This window comes from Juglans regia, chromosome 3 (assembly GCF_001411555.2).
Source record: "Juglans regia cultivar Chandler chromosome 3, Walnut 2.0, whole genome shotgun sequence".
Lineage (NCBI taxonomy): Eukaryota > Viridiplantae > Streptophyta > Magnoliopsida > Fagales > Juglandaceae > Juglans > Juglans regia.
In genome coordinates this window covers 16,440,114-16,453,323 of record NC_049903.1, presented here as the reverse complement: position 1 = coordinate 16,453,323, position 13,210 = coordinate 16,440,114, and positions in this window count along the sequence as shown.

The window sequence follows — 13,210 nt, the reverse complement described above, 5'->3', positions numbered from 1 at the left end:
TCACAAAATTTCATAAATTTTATAGAAGTTCCTATATTCACGATGATTTGTGGAAAAAATGGTACAACCACTCCCAATCTTGTGTTCTGTGCATGCATATTGGTTTTTGAGCATGATTTGCGCTAGCTAGATGGATTACAAATCAATTACTTGGCACCATAAACATTTAAGGTACGTTTCATGAGCATGCATGTTGTTCTTACTTTTTTATCTCCGATATTTGGTCTGCAAATAATATGGTAACTTTCACACATGATCATGACACAAACATATATATACATACTACATCACTATATTATATTCTCAGACCTTCAATGCCTGTCAGTATATAATACATCCTAGCTGATCAATTTTGCCCTGTTCATTGAGCCAGATGCAAGCATATATTGATACAATGATTCCCAATGCCTGCATCTGGTTTTAAAACATGCCAAAAATGATCAATATGTCTACCTACAACATTCAGTCCAAATTGCATGCATATACAACAAGCATACATCTCATGATCAACATGAAAATACTCTTTCATACAGTAGAAATTTGATAACTTAGTTAATTAGCAGTACCATAACAATGCATCCATAGTTGCTATTTCAACATACCAGTAGTCCTACTAACTCTACACGTACATGTAATTACTCCAAACGAATTTTTACACTTAGAAGTTGTTTGGGGTATTAGTTAGCACATGCCAAAAAAGCTTTTGCCTTGGAAGGTGAATTGACCTTTTACAAAACACATCAACAAAATGGAATCAGACCATATCCTACATCCATGAATTCCACACAACCACCATCCTATAATGACTCCTTGGTCATCCCTATACCATGCATCATGAAGTACTTACAATGGCCAAAAGAACAAAACACTCATCTTTTTCCAGCTTCAGCCTAAAACATCCTAAACAAAATTCCATAAACAAAATTCCTTGAAGGGGCTACATGTCATTTAGTTATCTGCTGGAAATTAATGGCCTTTTCGAAAATATAACTAATGATGAGATAATTTAAACTCATGAGTTTATATTTACTTGATGTTGACAGGGCCATTACCAACCTCTTGTGTACCACTTGAACTGGAATCATAACATATTAGTTATGTAATATTGCCTATATGTACAAGAACCCTGTGTATAATAGCAGAAATTTCAGACTAATTCTGGTTTTACGAAATTGGTTAATGTTATATATCAAACTCCATTTTACTAGAATACTACAACAATATCTCTGATTTTAATTATACTTGTCTATCTTATACAACATTAAAACATACCTACAAATGACACACACTCAAATAATTAAGAGGATATCTCCATGCAATAGACTATAAATTCAAAGCTGGCCAATTTATATACCACGTATGACCTATGTAATTTAATAGCATGCAAGCATATATGTGGGCCAATTCTTCTAATCTAGTTAGACTATACAACATGTTATCCTGAAGATATTCTATGTAACAGCTGAATGACTCATACATGAGCTGTCAAAGCTAGATATAATAGTAGTATCCCTATTCTTACTGCTTTTTCTTCATTCATCAATGAAATAGTAGTTTCCCTTGTTTTTTTAAGCAACATTTAAAAGAGGTTAAATTATTTTTGGATTGACTGATCACAAAACCAAGTAACCAGGATAAATATTAGGGAAAAAAATATTTAACTCTTCAAGTTCCACATTACCTTCATAAGCTTCCTTCATCCTCTCCAACAAGAGTAGAATAGAGTAGAATCTTGGACAAAACTAATGTTGCTAGTTCTTCATTCTCCACAAGACAACTTCATCAAAAAAGGTAAGCAAAAGTGTAGGACAAAATAATTATAGTAGTTACTGCTAGCTTGCAGTGGATGCCTAAGGGATTTCAGCTTGAGTCTTTCTTTGAGACTCTATTTCTGTCTCCACTTCTGACATTCTCAAGTTTAAACGTGTTTCATATTCTCACATATGTTCTTGTATTTCCATTAGGCCACTTTCAAACTCTTTAAGTCGATTTTGATAATACTTTGCATTTTTTCTATTTTGTTCATTTTCCACGGCAAGCCATTCATACTCCTCATTGGGTACTCCAAGAACTTTAGGAGATTCGGGCATAACAGAGTGGCCCAGCCCTCGGGAATACCCTGGCCTATGTCCCAAAACCTCCCAAAATATTCCTGCTGCTGCTTCATCTGTGCAAGCATATGGCTCAATAGCAGTCATCTTTTCAACCATCTGATTTTGTTGCGTGAATCAGAACCACCATTACCACCATATCACTAACAACTTAACTTATAACCTTACATGCATATGTATGCTTGCTAACACCGAAAGAGTTCACTCGCCATGTACTAAACAAGTTAAATTAATACTAGTGCAGCTATACTTCCTTAAACAAATAGATGCTCACATAATTGTCTTCTGTTGTTGGTGTGATAAATCTGCCCTTTTTGTTTGACCAATGCACAACTTTGTAGAAATCAATCAAATTCTTGTCCTTCTACTTGTCATAAAAATACCAGTCACATTACTATAGTATTCCACATATTGACCAACTAGAGTTCGCCACAACACCTACGACATGGAATTATGGCAATACCTTTCTCTCCATTAGTACAACAAATGATGTCCTTCCACTTGTATGGTTGACCTTTTGTTTACTTCTATTTTCTTTGTTCTGGCTAGATATTTTCTGCAACAAAACATATTTTTCATCAATATGCTTAAGTTCAAATGAATGGATGCTAGTAGGAAAAAGGTTAAACTTAAAATAGTTATTAGATTTGGGAAATTATAAAGTAACTTCTCCTTATATAGAATTTGTCCAAAAATAATTTTTCTAAGTAATATAGCTATATAATCACATTGGCTACCCAATTATGTATCTGTTTTATAACAATTCATCACTTAACTATTCTTTACATAAATTAGTCCTTTCAAATTGTATGGGGGTTGGAAATTCCCTATGTAATAGTTATCTAATAGACACAATTATAAACTTATAGCAACATCAAATTCTGAGTTAACGAAATCTGTACAGTTTGTCCCATCTTACCATTATTATTAGCTATATGTCATCCATAATGGACACAAGTCTAAACCACCTTGTAGGTTGTAACACCCCGTTCCCGAAAAGACATTTTAGAATTTTCGAGGAACCAGTGTGCTACTACTAAACTTAAATATAAAAGTTTTTCCTTTTTAACAACGCGCCAGATACGAAATAATTTCATAAAATAACAAATTTCAATAAATACTGAAAATCCAAAATAAAGTCTGCGGAAGCATTTATTAAAAATATAGAAGTCTTATGTGTTTATTAAAATAATTTATTCGATAAATTCTAATGGGCTTTAACTCATTTATTGAGTTTAATAAAATTATTCGAATTTTATCCCTAAGAAAGAAAATATAGGGTCGGGTCGTTACAAGAACATAGGTAACTAATTTCCTCAATTAGATATATTGATTATTGTTGGAATGTTAGCTATGTAAGTTGTGGTATTCATGATGACTACTGGAAATATTATTGATACTATAGGTAACGAAATTCTATTTTAGCATATGAATTATAAGAGTTAGGATCTGAACTTTGGAGAATCTCACGTTATGATTTATTTGAGATTATTATTGCATGTGGAGAATTTTTTTAAATAATTTTTGCGGAATTATTATTTTTAGGCTTGTAATCGTATTCATTATTGAGATTTACAATTTTGGAGAATTAGCGAGGTGTAAGAATAAATATCAAAGGATTAAAAGTCAGGGAATAATAGGTTCGATTAAATGATCAAGGATTTAGAATAAAGACACCGAAATAATATGGAGAAGTAGTAGTTGGTTGTTGAAGTCTAGCAAATTCCAAGGACGGAATTTTTATATGGAGGGGAGATTGTAACGATCCGACCCTATATTTTCTTTCTTAGGGATAAAATTTGAATAATTTTATTAAACTCAATAAATGAGTTAAAGCCAATTAGAATTTATCGAATAAATTATTTTAATAAGCACATAAGACTTCTGTATTTTTAATAAATGCTTCCGCAGACTTTATTTTAGATTTTCAGTATTTATTGAAATTTTTTATTTTATGAAATTCTTTCGTATTTGGCGCGTTGTTAAAAAGGAAAAACTTTTATATTTAAGTTTAGTAGTAGCACACTGGTTCCTCGAAAATTCTAAAATGTTTTTTCGGGAACGGGGTGTTACATAGGTACGCAAGAATAAGCTTACAACCACATTAGAACAAAGTTAAACATATGAATTTTGATATGAATATATAGTTCTTACCTTGAATGAATCACTCCCCCACCGATTGCATAACCACTCCCAAACTTGTTGCTTTACCAACCCACTTCCATTAGCTAGTGCCTCCTCATGTCTTGCATAACTCAAGTATTTAAGGTGTAGCTTGTAATGAAACACATTATATGCATGAGATAGATGATTTGTGACTATCCAACGATGATTTTTCTTGATCCAATCCAAGACAAAGTCAGCCTATCAATGTCATTGAGTTAAAAACCCATCTTAGATTTTTTTATTACTTTGCACAATTGTGTCAATAACTCATAGCAATTTTTTAAACCCAAAATCTGCATAGTTTCTTCCAAAAGCTCATGGGTTTTAACTCAAATCTGGGTTCATTTACTTGCTTCACATTGGGAAGTCAGAATAAGCATATATAACTTCTAATAAGCAAGAAAATTCTTATGGTAGTTCCTGATTCAAATTACAACATGCTTATATTATGCCTCACCAACTAAAGAACTTATTGAAATTATTTAATTAATAGCACTTAGCAAATCAATGGTATGAACCAGAAAAATGAAAGCCATACTCGAACTCGTTCAATAAGTTTCTCTTTCTCTTTTTCATCGACAACACTCAAGCTAACATGCCTCATTTCTACATAGTGCTTCACGATCCATGTAACTCTCTTTGTGTAGACTATTCTGTTATTGCATGATGGACCTATCTTCCCATCTTTTATCTCAAGTGGTATCTTGCCAAATTTTAGCATCCTCTCAAACTCCGTACCTTTGGCTACACCCCTCCGAGATTGGCTAGTGTTTGCTACTATACCAGCAACACAAACAACAATATATGCTATTAAACCATGGAGTATATATAATACCTCTAGAGGAGCAACACAAGCATAATGTTTATGAAATACCAGCAGGAAAGGATGTAACTTATACTTACCATTGTGTGTCGTTTTGACCTCTGTAGGAGTATAAGGAGGCAAAAATGATGGATGCAACTCATCTGGGGGTTGAGTGGAATCATCAGAGTCCACGACAGCAGCTTCATCTCCCAAACTCCAACCTACTGGTTCTGGCTGTGGGTTTCGTCCAATGGGCCGCAACACTCCAACTCACATAGGTCCAGAAGCTCTTCAGCCTCTCCCTCTAGTGCTATGAATCATTGCTATTGCATTATAGCCATGAAACCAACACAAGAGAAGCAAGTAAATAGATGCTCTGTAAACTCCAGCTAACATACATCAACTAGAGTTTGGCTACCAAGTTTGTAGCTGTACAAAAGGGAAATCATGTACCTTCTCAGATATGCTGAAATGGATGGTACAGAAGATAACTTCTCGCAACTTTGCAGCTCCACCTAGCAGAAATGGAAAGACTTATCCTGTTGGTATTTCAAGATATTAGCTAGATAGATAACAATTGGTAATGAAAAACAACATTCCCGCTTAAAACCCATCTCCCGCTTAGATAATTAGACCCAACGTACTAAGTAGATCTAGTCCGTACCTTCTGTAGTAGCACTACAACACAATTTATCTTTTGTGACAAAGGAAACCGGCACCAAAAATTGCCAAAACATCACTAAAGACGTCACCACAACCGTCACCTAATGTGCATCACATAAAAGAATTGGTGACGATTTATTATTGAACCGTCACTAAAAATATTTTTAGTGATGGTTGGAGGTGTTTCGTTTGGTTGAACGTTCGAATGTTCACTTTTTTTGTGACGGTTGAGAACCATCACAGAAAGTAACGTTTGAACGTCCAATTGAACGTTCGAACGGCAACCTGACCGATTGGCGTTCGAATGAGAGAAGTTGACATTCGTTGATTATAGTTCGAACGTATCATATTTATGTTCGAACGTAAATTATAATAAACGTTCGAATATCCATTCGAATGTTAACGAACCAATGTTCAAACGTTACGGGTTTAACGTTTGGACGTTATTTTGAATGTAAACGAAGGAGAGTTCGAACGCAAGTGGTACGTTCGGAGGTTGGTGCGATCGTGAATCGTTTAATCATTCGAACGTTTTGTTCGTTTGAGGGACAATACGTTCGAACGTATATGCCTACGTTCGAATGTTACTATACAATTTTATGTATTCACATTCGAACGTTGGTTCAAATGGGAACTAATGTTCGAATGTTTTTACTTTACATTCGAACGTACAGATCAGAAATACTAATTTCATAAAATTTAAAAACATACCAATTGTATCATATTACATAACATCAATTAACAAATAACAATGTCTTATAAAATTTTAAAATTAAATATGAAAACTAGCCACCACTACTGATAAAATTTATTTCTTTTTTTTTTCCTCACCCACTGCGATTCTGTTGCAATGACATAAGACTCCATTTGCACCATCATCTCCCGTTGCACTTGCTCTTGGACTTCACTGCGTATTCTTTCCTTCTGGTCTCCCTGTTGGTCCTGCAAACGCATCTCTAAATGAGATTGTCGTTCTAAGAGAGAGTCTAATTCTTACTGTCTTGACCTCATATACTCATTCTCACGTCGTGCAACTTCTAAATCTTTGGTAAGATTATTAATTTGTCAAGTCGATGAGGTTGAGGAGGATGAACATGATCTATGCCTGATAAATTGTCCCAAACCTCTCGCCATACTAGACTGCGGCCTAAACACTTGTGTGAATATGTCTACGTCACTAGGAGAGGATTCCCCAGAAGCTGATTGCATCTCTATCATTTTTTCCTGCAATTTGAAAGTTAATGATCGTTAATAAGTAACGTATTAAAAAAAATAGAAATAAAAAAAAAATTATACACATAATACATAATTTATGTAACAAAATTAACATTGCTTACATAATTATCTACAGCGACCGGATCTATCCACTCACTATGCTCATTAGTGTGAGCAGCAACATAGACATGAATAAGGGAAAAGTTTTCAGGATCATCACGTTTCTAACAAAGCGACATTAGCAATTTTAAAAAGATAATGTTAGTACTTAAATAAAAGAATATCAGAAAAAGAAATGAATTTTTTAATTTTTTAATTACTATTTTTTCAGCAAGATGGTGGAATGACCTTGAACCGGCACGATGGTAAACAATCATAGCGGATCTATTCTATACATTTGTAGAACTCAAGTGCTACAAAATATATTAAGAATGTTAATTGTAATATGTATACATATAATATATAGAACGAATATGAATGTAAATAATTAAAAGATATAAATGTAAAATACCTGATAATTTGGAGATGTGAAAAGATCACAACACTTTCTCCAATCATCTAACTTCATCTACTTGAAAGGAGACGGCATAGCCTCTTCCAACGTCTCAAACTTCTTGAAGTGGTCATGACATTGTCCCTTGTGACGTCGAGATAGTGTAGCCATCAACTCATTCATGGTTCTCAAATCCTCGCTATGGCCAAAGTCGAGGTCGAATTCATCCTATCAAGTGAATTAGGTAAAAAATATGATATATTAATCTAGCTGAAAAAAATGACTCTCAAAGAAAATTCACCAACACACGACTTCGAATGTGCTCCTTAATCTCATTCGGCATATCTCACCATGAGCGCACATAAAATGGAGCATAAGTTTGAACTACTGTGCCAATATAGGAGGAAAGCGCTGTTGCACTATCATCCACTCCTCCAATGGAATTATCAGGAATGGTGATCTTTAGTTTTCCGTACCTTCTATTTTTCTCAAGAGAGATGTCAAGTGTATAGCCACGACCGCGACGTGCAGATGCATCAACTACATGATAATAGATAGTACAATTATAGTTATATAGTTATTGAGACAAAAGTATTAACTATATAATTAATTATCAACGACAATATTTCCTTACTAGTAGGTGTGGACTGACTGTTGTTCTCTTGCGTGTTAACTTGATCTTCAGGAGCGGATTCCTCGAGTGGGGAGTCCTTAATGGGTTCGGGACTTAGACTTGGCGGAGGCACATTTCTTCGTTGTCATTTTGGCGACATTCTTGAAAATAATTAATTATATCAAAGAAAATTAATTAGAAGAAATGTTGAAAATTCAAGATATTTTATAGTCACTTATACAAATAAAATATTTAGTACTTTTATTCTTCATCTTTAGATGTATTTTCCATGCTTGTTTCAGAATCTCCCTCAATAATATCTTCATTATCATCATGCACCTCTTCTTTTGTAATACCCGGGCCTAGCGCCAAGTCTTTTTTTTACCTATTTTGGGTTAAGTATGTGAAAAATCAGGCTAAAATTTTTCAAGTACTATTTTATGGGCCGAGAAAATTTAAGGAAGAACCCATTTATTTTTTTATTCACTGCATTTTTTTTTATGGACCTTAAAGCCCAAGCCCAAGCCCAAGCCCGTGTTACCTTATTTTTTTTTAAGACACCACGTTCTACACAATTTTATGTTGGTTTTATCCCTGCGCATGCACGCCGCTTTCTCCCATATCTAGGCTTTTTAATTTGGCCCTTCAATCGCCTATTTATACCACACGTTAGAATGCACAATCGTCTTTTTTCGATCCCAAGAGAAGCCGCTACCCAGCTTCGCGCAATTCCTCCCAAACCGCTCCAACCGTGCAGTACCACCTACCTAGTCCTGCACCTCCACGTAGCTACCCTCTTCAGCCACCCCGATGTTGTCGTTTTCCTCGTCTGTCACCATGCACTGCTGTTCGGCCACTCCTCAAGAAACAACGATCATGGAAACCCCCATCATGTAGCCCCCACAGCTTCTACCATCGGGTTTCTTCTGCCGACAGAATACTCAGCTGCCCCCATCGTGCGTTTATGCAGTGCACCACCCACGGCCAGCAAAGTAAGATCATCACCACGGGTTGAACCACATGAGTCACCGAGCCCAAGGTTTGCACGATGAGAGACTCACCCATGCACATCGAAATCCACCATTAGCCATCTTGCAAAAACCTCTGTTCCTCACTCCCGAAACAGAGGATGTGTTCCTCTTACCTTGAGCCACTACGACAACTGCCCACTGAGAGCTCCTTCAAGTTGCAGCCCCAGAAACCTCCGGTGAGATTTTTCGTCACCTCAAGTCCGCCTCATGCCACCTCCGTCGCACGGTAATTTCCCTCTCTATTTTTTTTCTCTAATGCTCGGCTTGCTCATCCCGTAACCTCTCTCTCTCTGTTTCCCTCACCGTATTGCTCTCTCTCTCTCTCTCTCTCTCTCTCTCTCTCTCTCTCAGTGCTCCGCCGACTTCACCACCTCCCATCGCACACTGCACCGTCGCACGTTACCTTCTCGGTGAGTCCTTGCTGCCGCTATTTTTCTGTTATTCATTTGTGTATGTTCATCGCTAGTTTTTCTTCTTAAGGTGTATTTTTATTTACATATATATATGTACGTATATATATATATATATATATATATATATATATATATATGTAAAGTTTTAATGGGCACTTACTAGTTTTTAACCTAATATATATATATATATATATATATATATATGGAAGGTTCTCAGTTTTAACCTAATGTTTTTCGGGTGAGAAGTTTTTATTTTTATTTTTTGGGTTTATATTTAAATGGGATTTTGCTTTAAGTTTCAATAAATATTATATTGTATTTTGATAATATTGTTAGTTAAAGAAAGTAAACCTATTTTTCTTAAGAGATGAATTTTTCATGAGTTACTTTATGAAAATTTTAGTAACCAATGTATTCTTTTTATTTATAAAATATTGTTGGTATTTTAGATATTTTGAATATTAATTTTTATTGAGTTCTATAATTATCATAATACTTATTAGATAAATTTTCTTCTTTAGTATGAATTCGATTAAGTGGATATTGATGGTCTTAGAAAATGATGGTATTTTAAGGTTATGAGGATTTTTAGGTATTGAAGGATTAAAATAGGTTATTTCAGAAGCTTAGGATTAAATATCGAATGTGTGATTAATTGAAAATTTACGAGAATTACGTGATTATTTTATAGGTGACGATTAATTATTATTTGACATTTTGAGAAAATTTTCGAAAAAGCTAAGAAGTCCAGGTAAGCTGGGTTCCTATGCTAGAATTTGCATTAAAATAAAATGAGCTGAGGTTATTTTTGAAAAATATACATATTTGATTTTGAAAAGAAATTTGAACTACCTCAGTTATTTGTTATGCATTACTTATGAGATTCTGTTTAAGAAAAAATGATTTTCTGTCATGACTGGTGTAGACATGAGTTTATTTTTGACATTCTGTTTTTGAACTTTGAAAAGAGAGCGAATATGAAATTTTGTGCATAAATTATGTTGTGATATGATTTTGTTCTGTTCTGAAGATTTTCTGTACTTTGATATGATCTGATGTGATTTCTGAAAACTTCTGACACAACATTCTATTTTTGTTCCGTTCTGACCTTACCATGGGTGTAAAACTGTGGCCTCTGTTTGGGTTGGTACCAACTTTTTGGTTTTTGGTGTACCCACTTTGGAAACAAAGTAGTTTTCTGTGTGGTCTTTCATATGTGCACACTCGGGGCTCTGAGAATGAATAAGGGGAAGATTCACATTCTGTTTCTGCTCGGTTAGCTACTAGGCTTTGCACAACCCTACCACGGGGGTTAAACATGGTATTTGTTCTGATATGATAAGATAAGATGTGATGTTTTAGTTTATGCTATGCCAAAGGGGTTTTGATTCTCAATATTTTCGAACTTTCGGTCTGATATTTTTGATAACATGCTCTGACGCTGCATTTTGAAAACAATATTCTGATTTTGCATTCTGAAAGAAAATATTTTGTTCTGCATTCTGAACTTTATAAATGCTCATGTTTACACACTAGTATATGTCCTCTGCTTACTGAGTTGTTGATAACTCACCCCTTATCTCAAAATATTTTTCAGATAATTTTGATGATCCAGCTGGAGAACAAGAGTATGAAATTTTAGCAAGGTGTGATGATCATAGTGAGATAAGTGCTTGAGGGTACAAACGCTTAGTTGAGAGTCGTAGTAGTAAATTGAGTTATTTTCGATTATTTTGATTTGATGAATTAAGGATATTTTCGAGTCTTTGGAGAGTTTTTAATTTATGTTGTTGAGAATTTTTTTATTGTCCTTATGAAGGAACATAGATTTTTGGGTTGAGAAAATGAATTGATATTTTTTGAAAGTTTCTGGATTTCATAGTTGTGTTATTGAAGTTGATATTAAGTATTAAGAGCTAACTCTCCGGACCTCTGGGATCGGGGTATTACAGTTGGTATTCTCGTTATCCACCTCCTGGTCGGATTCTGCTTTGTCTTCATCTTCTGACTCTTCTTCTTCTTCCTCCTCGCTTACTTGAATTGAATGATCATTTAATACGGATGGTCGAGATGGACGGGTGGAACATCATCTCTACACAAGGGGAGTAACTCGAGTGCACCGAGGTCAACAAACAAGTTAATACCCTTTCCATCTTCCTGGTATGCCTCTACAATTGGAGTGTCATCTTCATCTCTACTATTCTCGTAATCTACACTCGTTCATGCTTCATATATATTTCGAGAGACAAATTTTTGTACAATTCGCCAAGTTATCTCTCCACTATCTTCATCAACACTTTTCATTAGCTTAATCAAGTAATAGACTTGGGTAGCTTGACAAGCCAATACGAATAGATCATCTTCGTACCATTTAGATGCAGTATTGACGCTAGCAAAATGATTATCTCTATGTATCGAAACTTGACCACCACCTAGATCCCACCAATCACATTTAAAGACATGTTACAGACCCACCCAGATATTTCAATCCGATAATATCACGTATGACACCATAATAGTCAATATCATCTGTTCCATGACTTTTCTCGACCAACACATTAGAGTTTTGAGTCTTTCTATTATATTCATGGCCCAGAGTATGGAATCTATAACTTCGAACCGTGCATGCAGTGTATCGAAGTACTCTATTTGAGGGACCACGGACCAATGCATACAATTTAGAAGAAATTGATCCGGAATCACGAGCACGTTGTTCCAAAATCTAACAATTGAAATAGTGTATATTTATTATTTCATTATCCATAGTTAAAAGTATCAAAATATAACATATATATAAGTTTAGTTCATACGCATTCTTCAAACCATCTAGGAAATTCTTCCTCGTGTCTTGCCTCTATGTTTCTACGCATTCCGTCCTAAGTTTGTCAATGTGCTTACTGTTATAGATAAATGCAAAAGAAGTTTATTTTGAGCACAACAATTATAGTTAAACTTGAAGAACATTAGAATTATTCAAAGCATGGAACGACATACCTGAGATAATCATCAATCTCCTGGCAATTATTTAGCACATACCATCGAACTTTACCCAACTCTCCATCAATTAAATCGTAACCCGTTTGTGCACCCAAGGGTCGTACATTCTACGAAAACACTGATAGCTCACGAGGAGGCGAAGCAGCAAGATCAACATTTCTCTCTTGAAGATTAAATCGTGTCTCAACACCACGAAGATATAGAGAGCAAAATGTTAACCATTCATCATGTATATAGGCCTCAGCTATTGAACCCTCAGCTCTGGCTTTATTCCCAACAGTGTGCTTCAGTCGACCTAAATATCTTTCAACTGGATACATCCAACGGAACTGCACCGGTCAACCCAACATTACCTCTCGTGGTAAATGTATTACTAAATGGACCATGACTTCAAATATGATGGTGGAAAGATCTGCTCGAATTTATGTAGTATAGTAGCAATATCTTCTTTCAATTTCTGCAAGACATCTTGATTTACTACCCGAGGGCACAAATCCTTAAAAAACATATAGAGTTCGGATATGGCAACACGTACATTAGATGTCAGCTTCCCATGAATTCCCATAGGTAATAACTTCTACAAAAATATGTGACAGTCATGACTTTTCAATCTATTGATTTTTCAGTCATCAGGACTCATGCATCTACCAATATTTGAAGCATAACCATCTGGAAATTTCACACATTGCAACCACCCTATTGC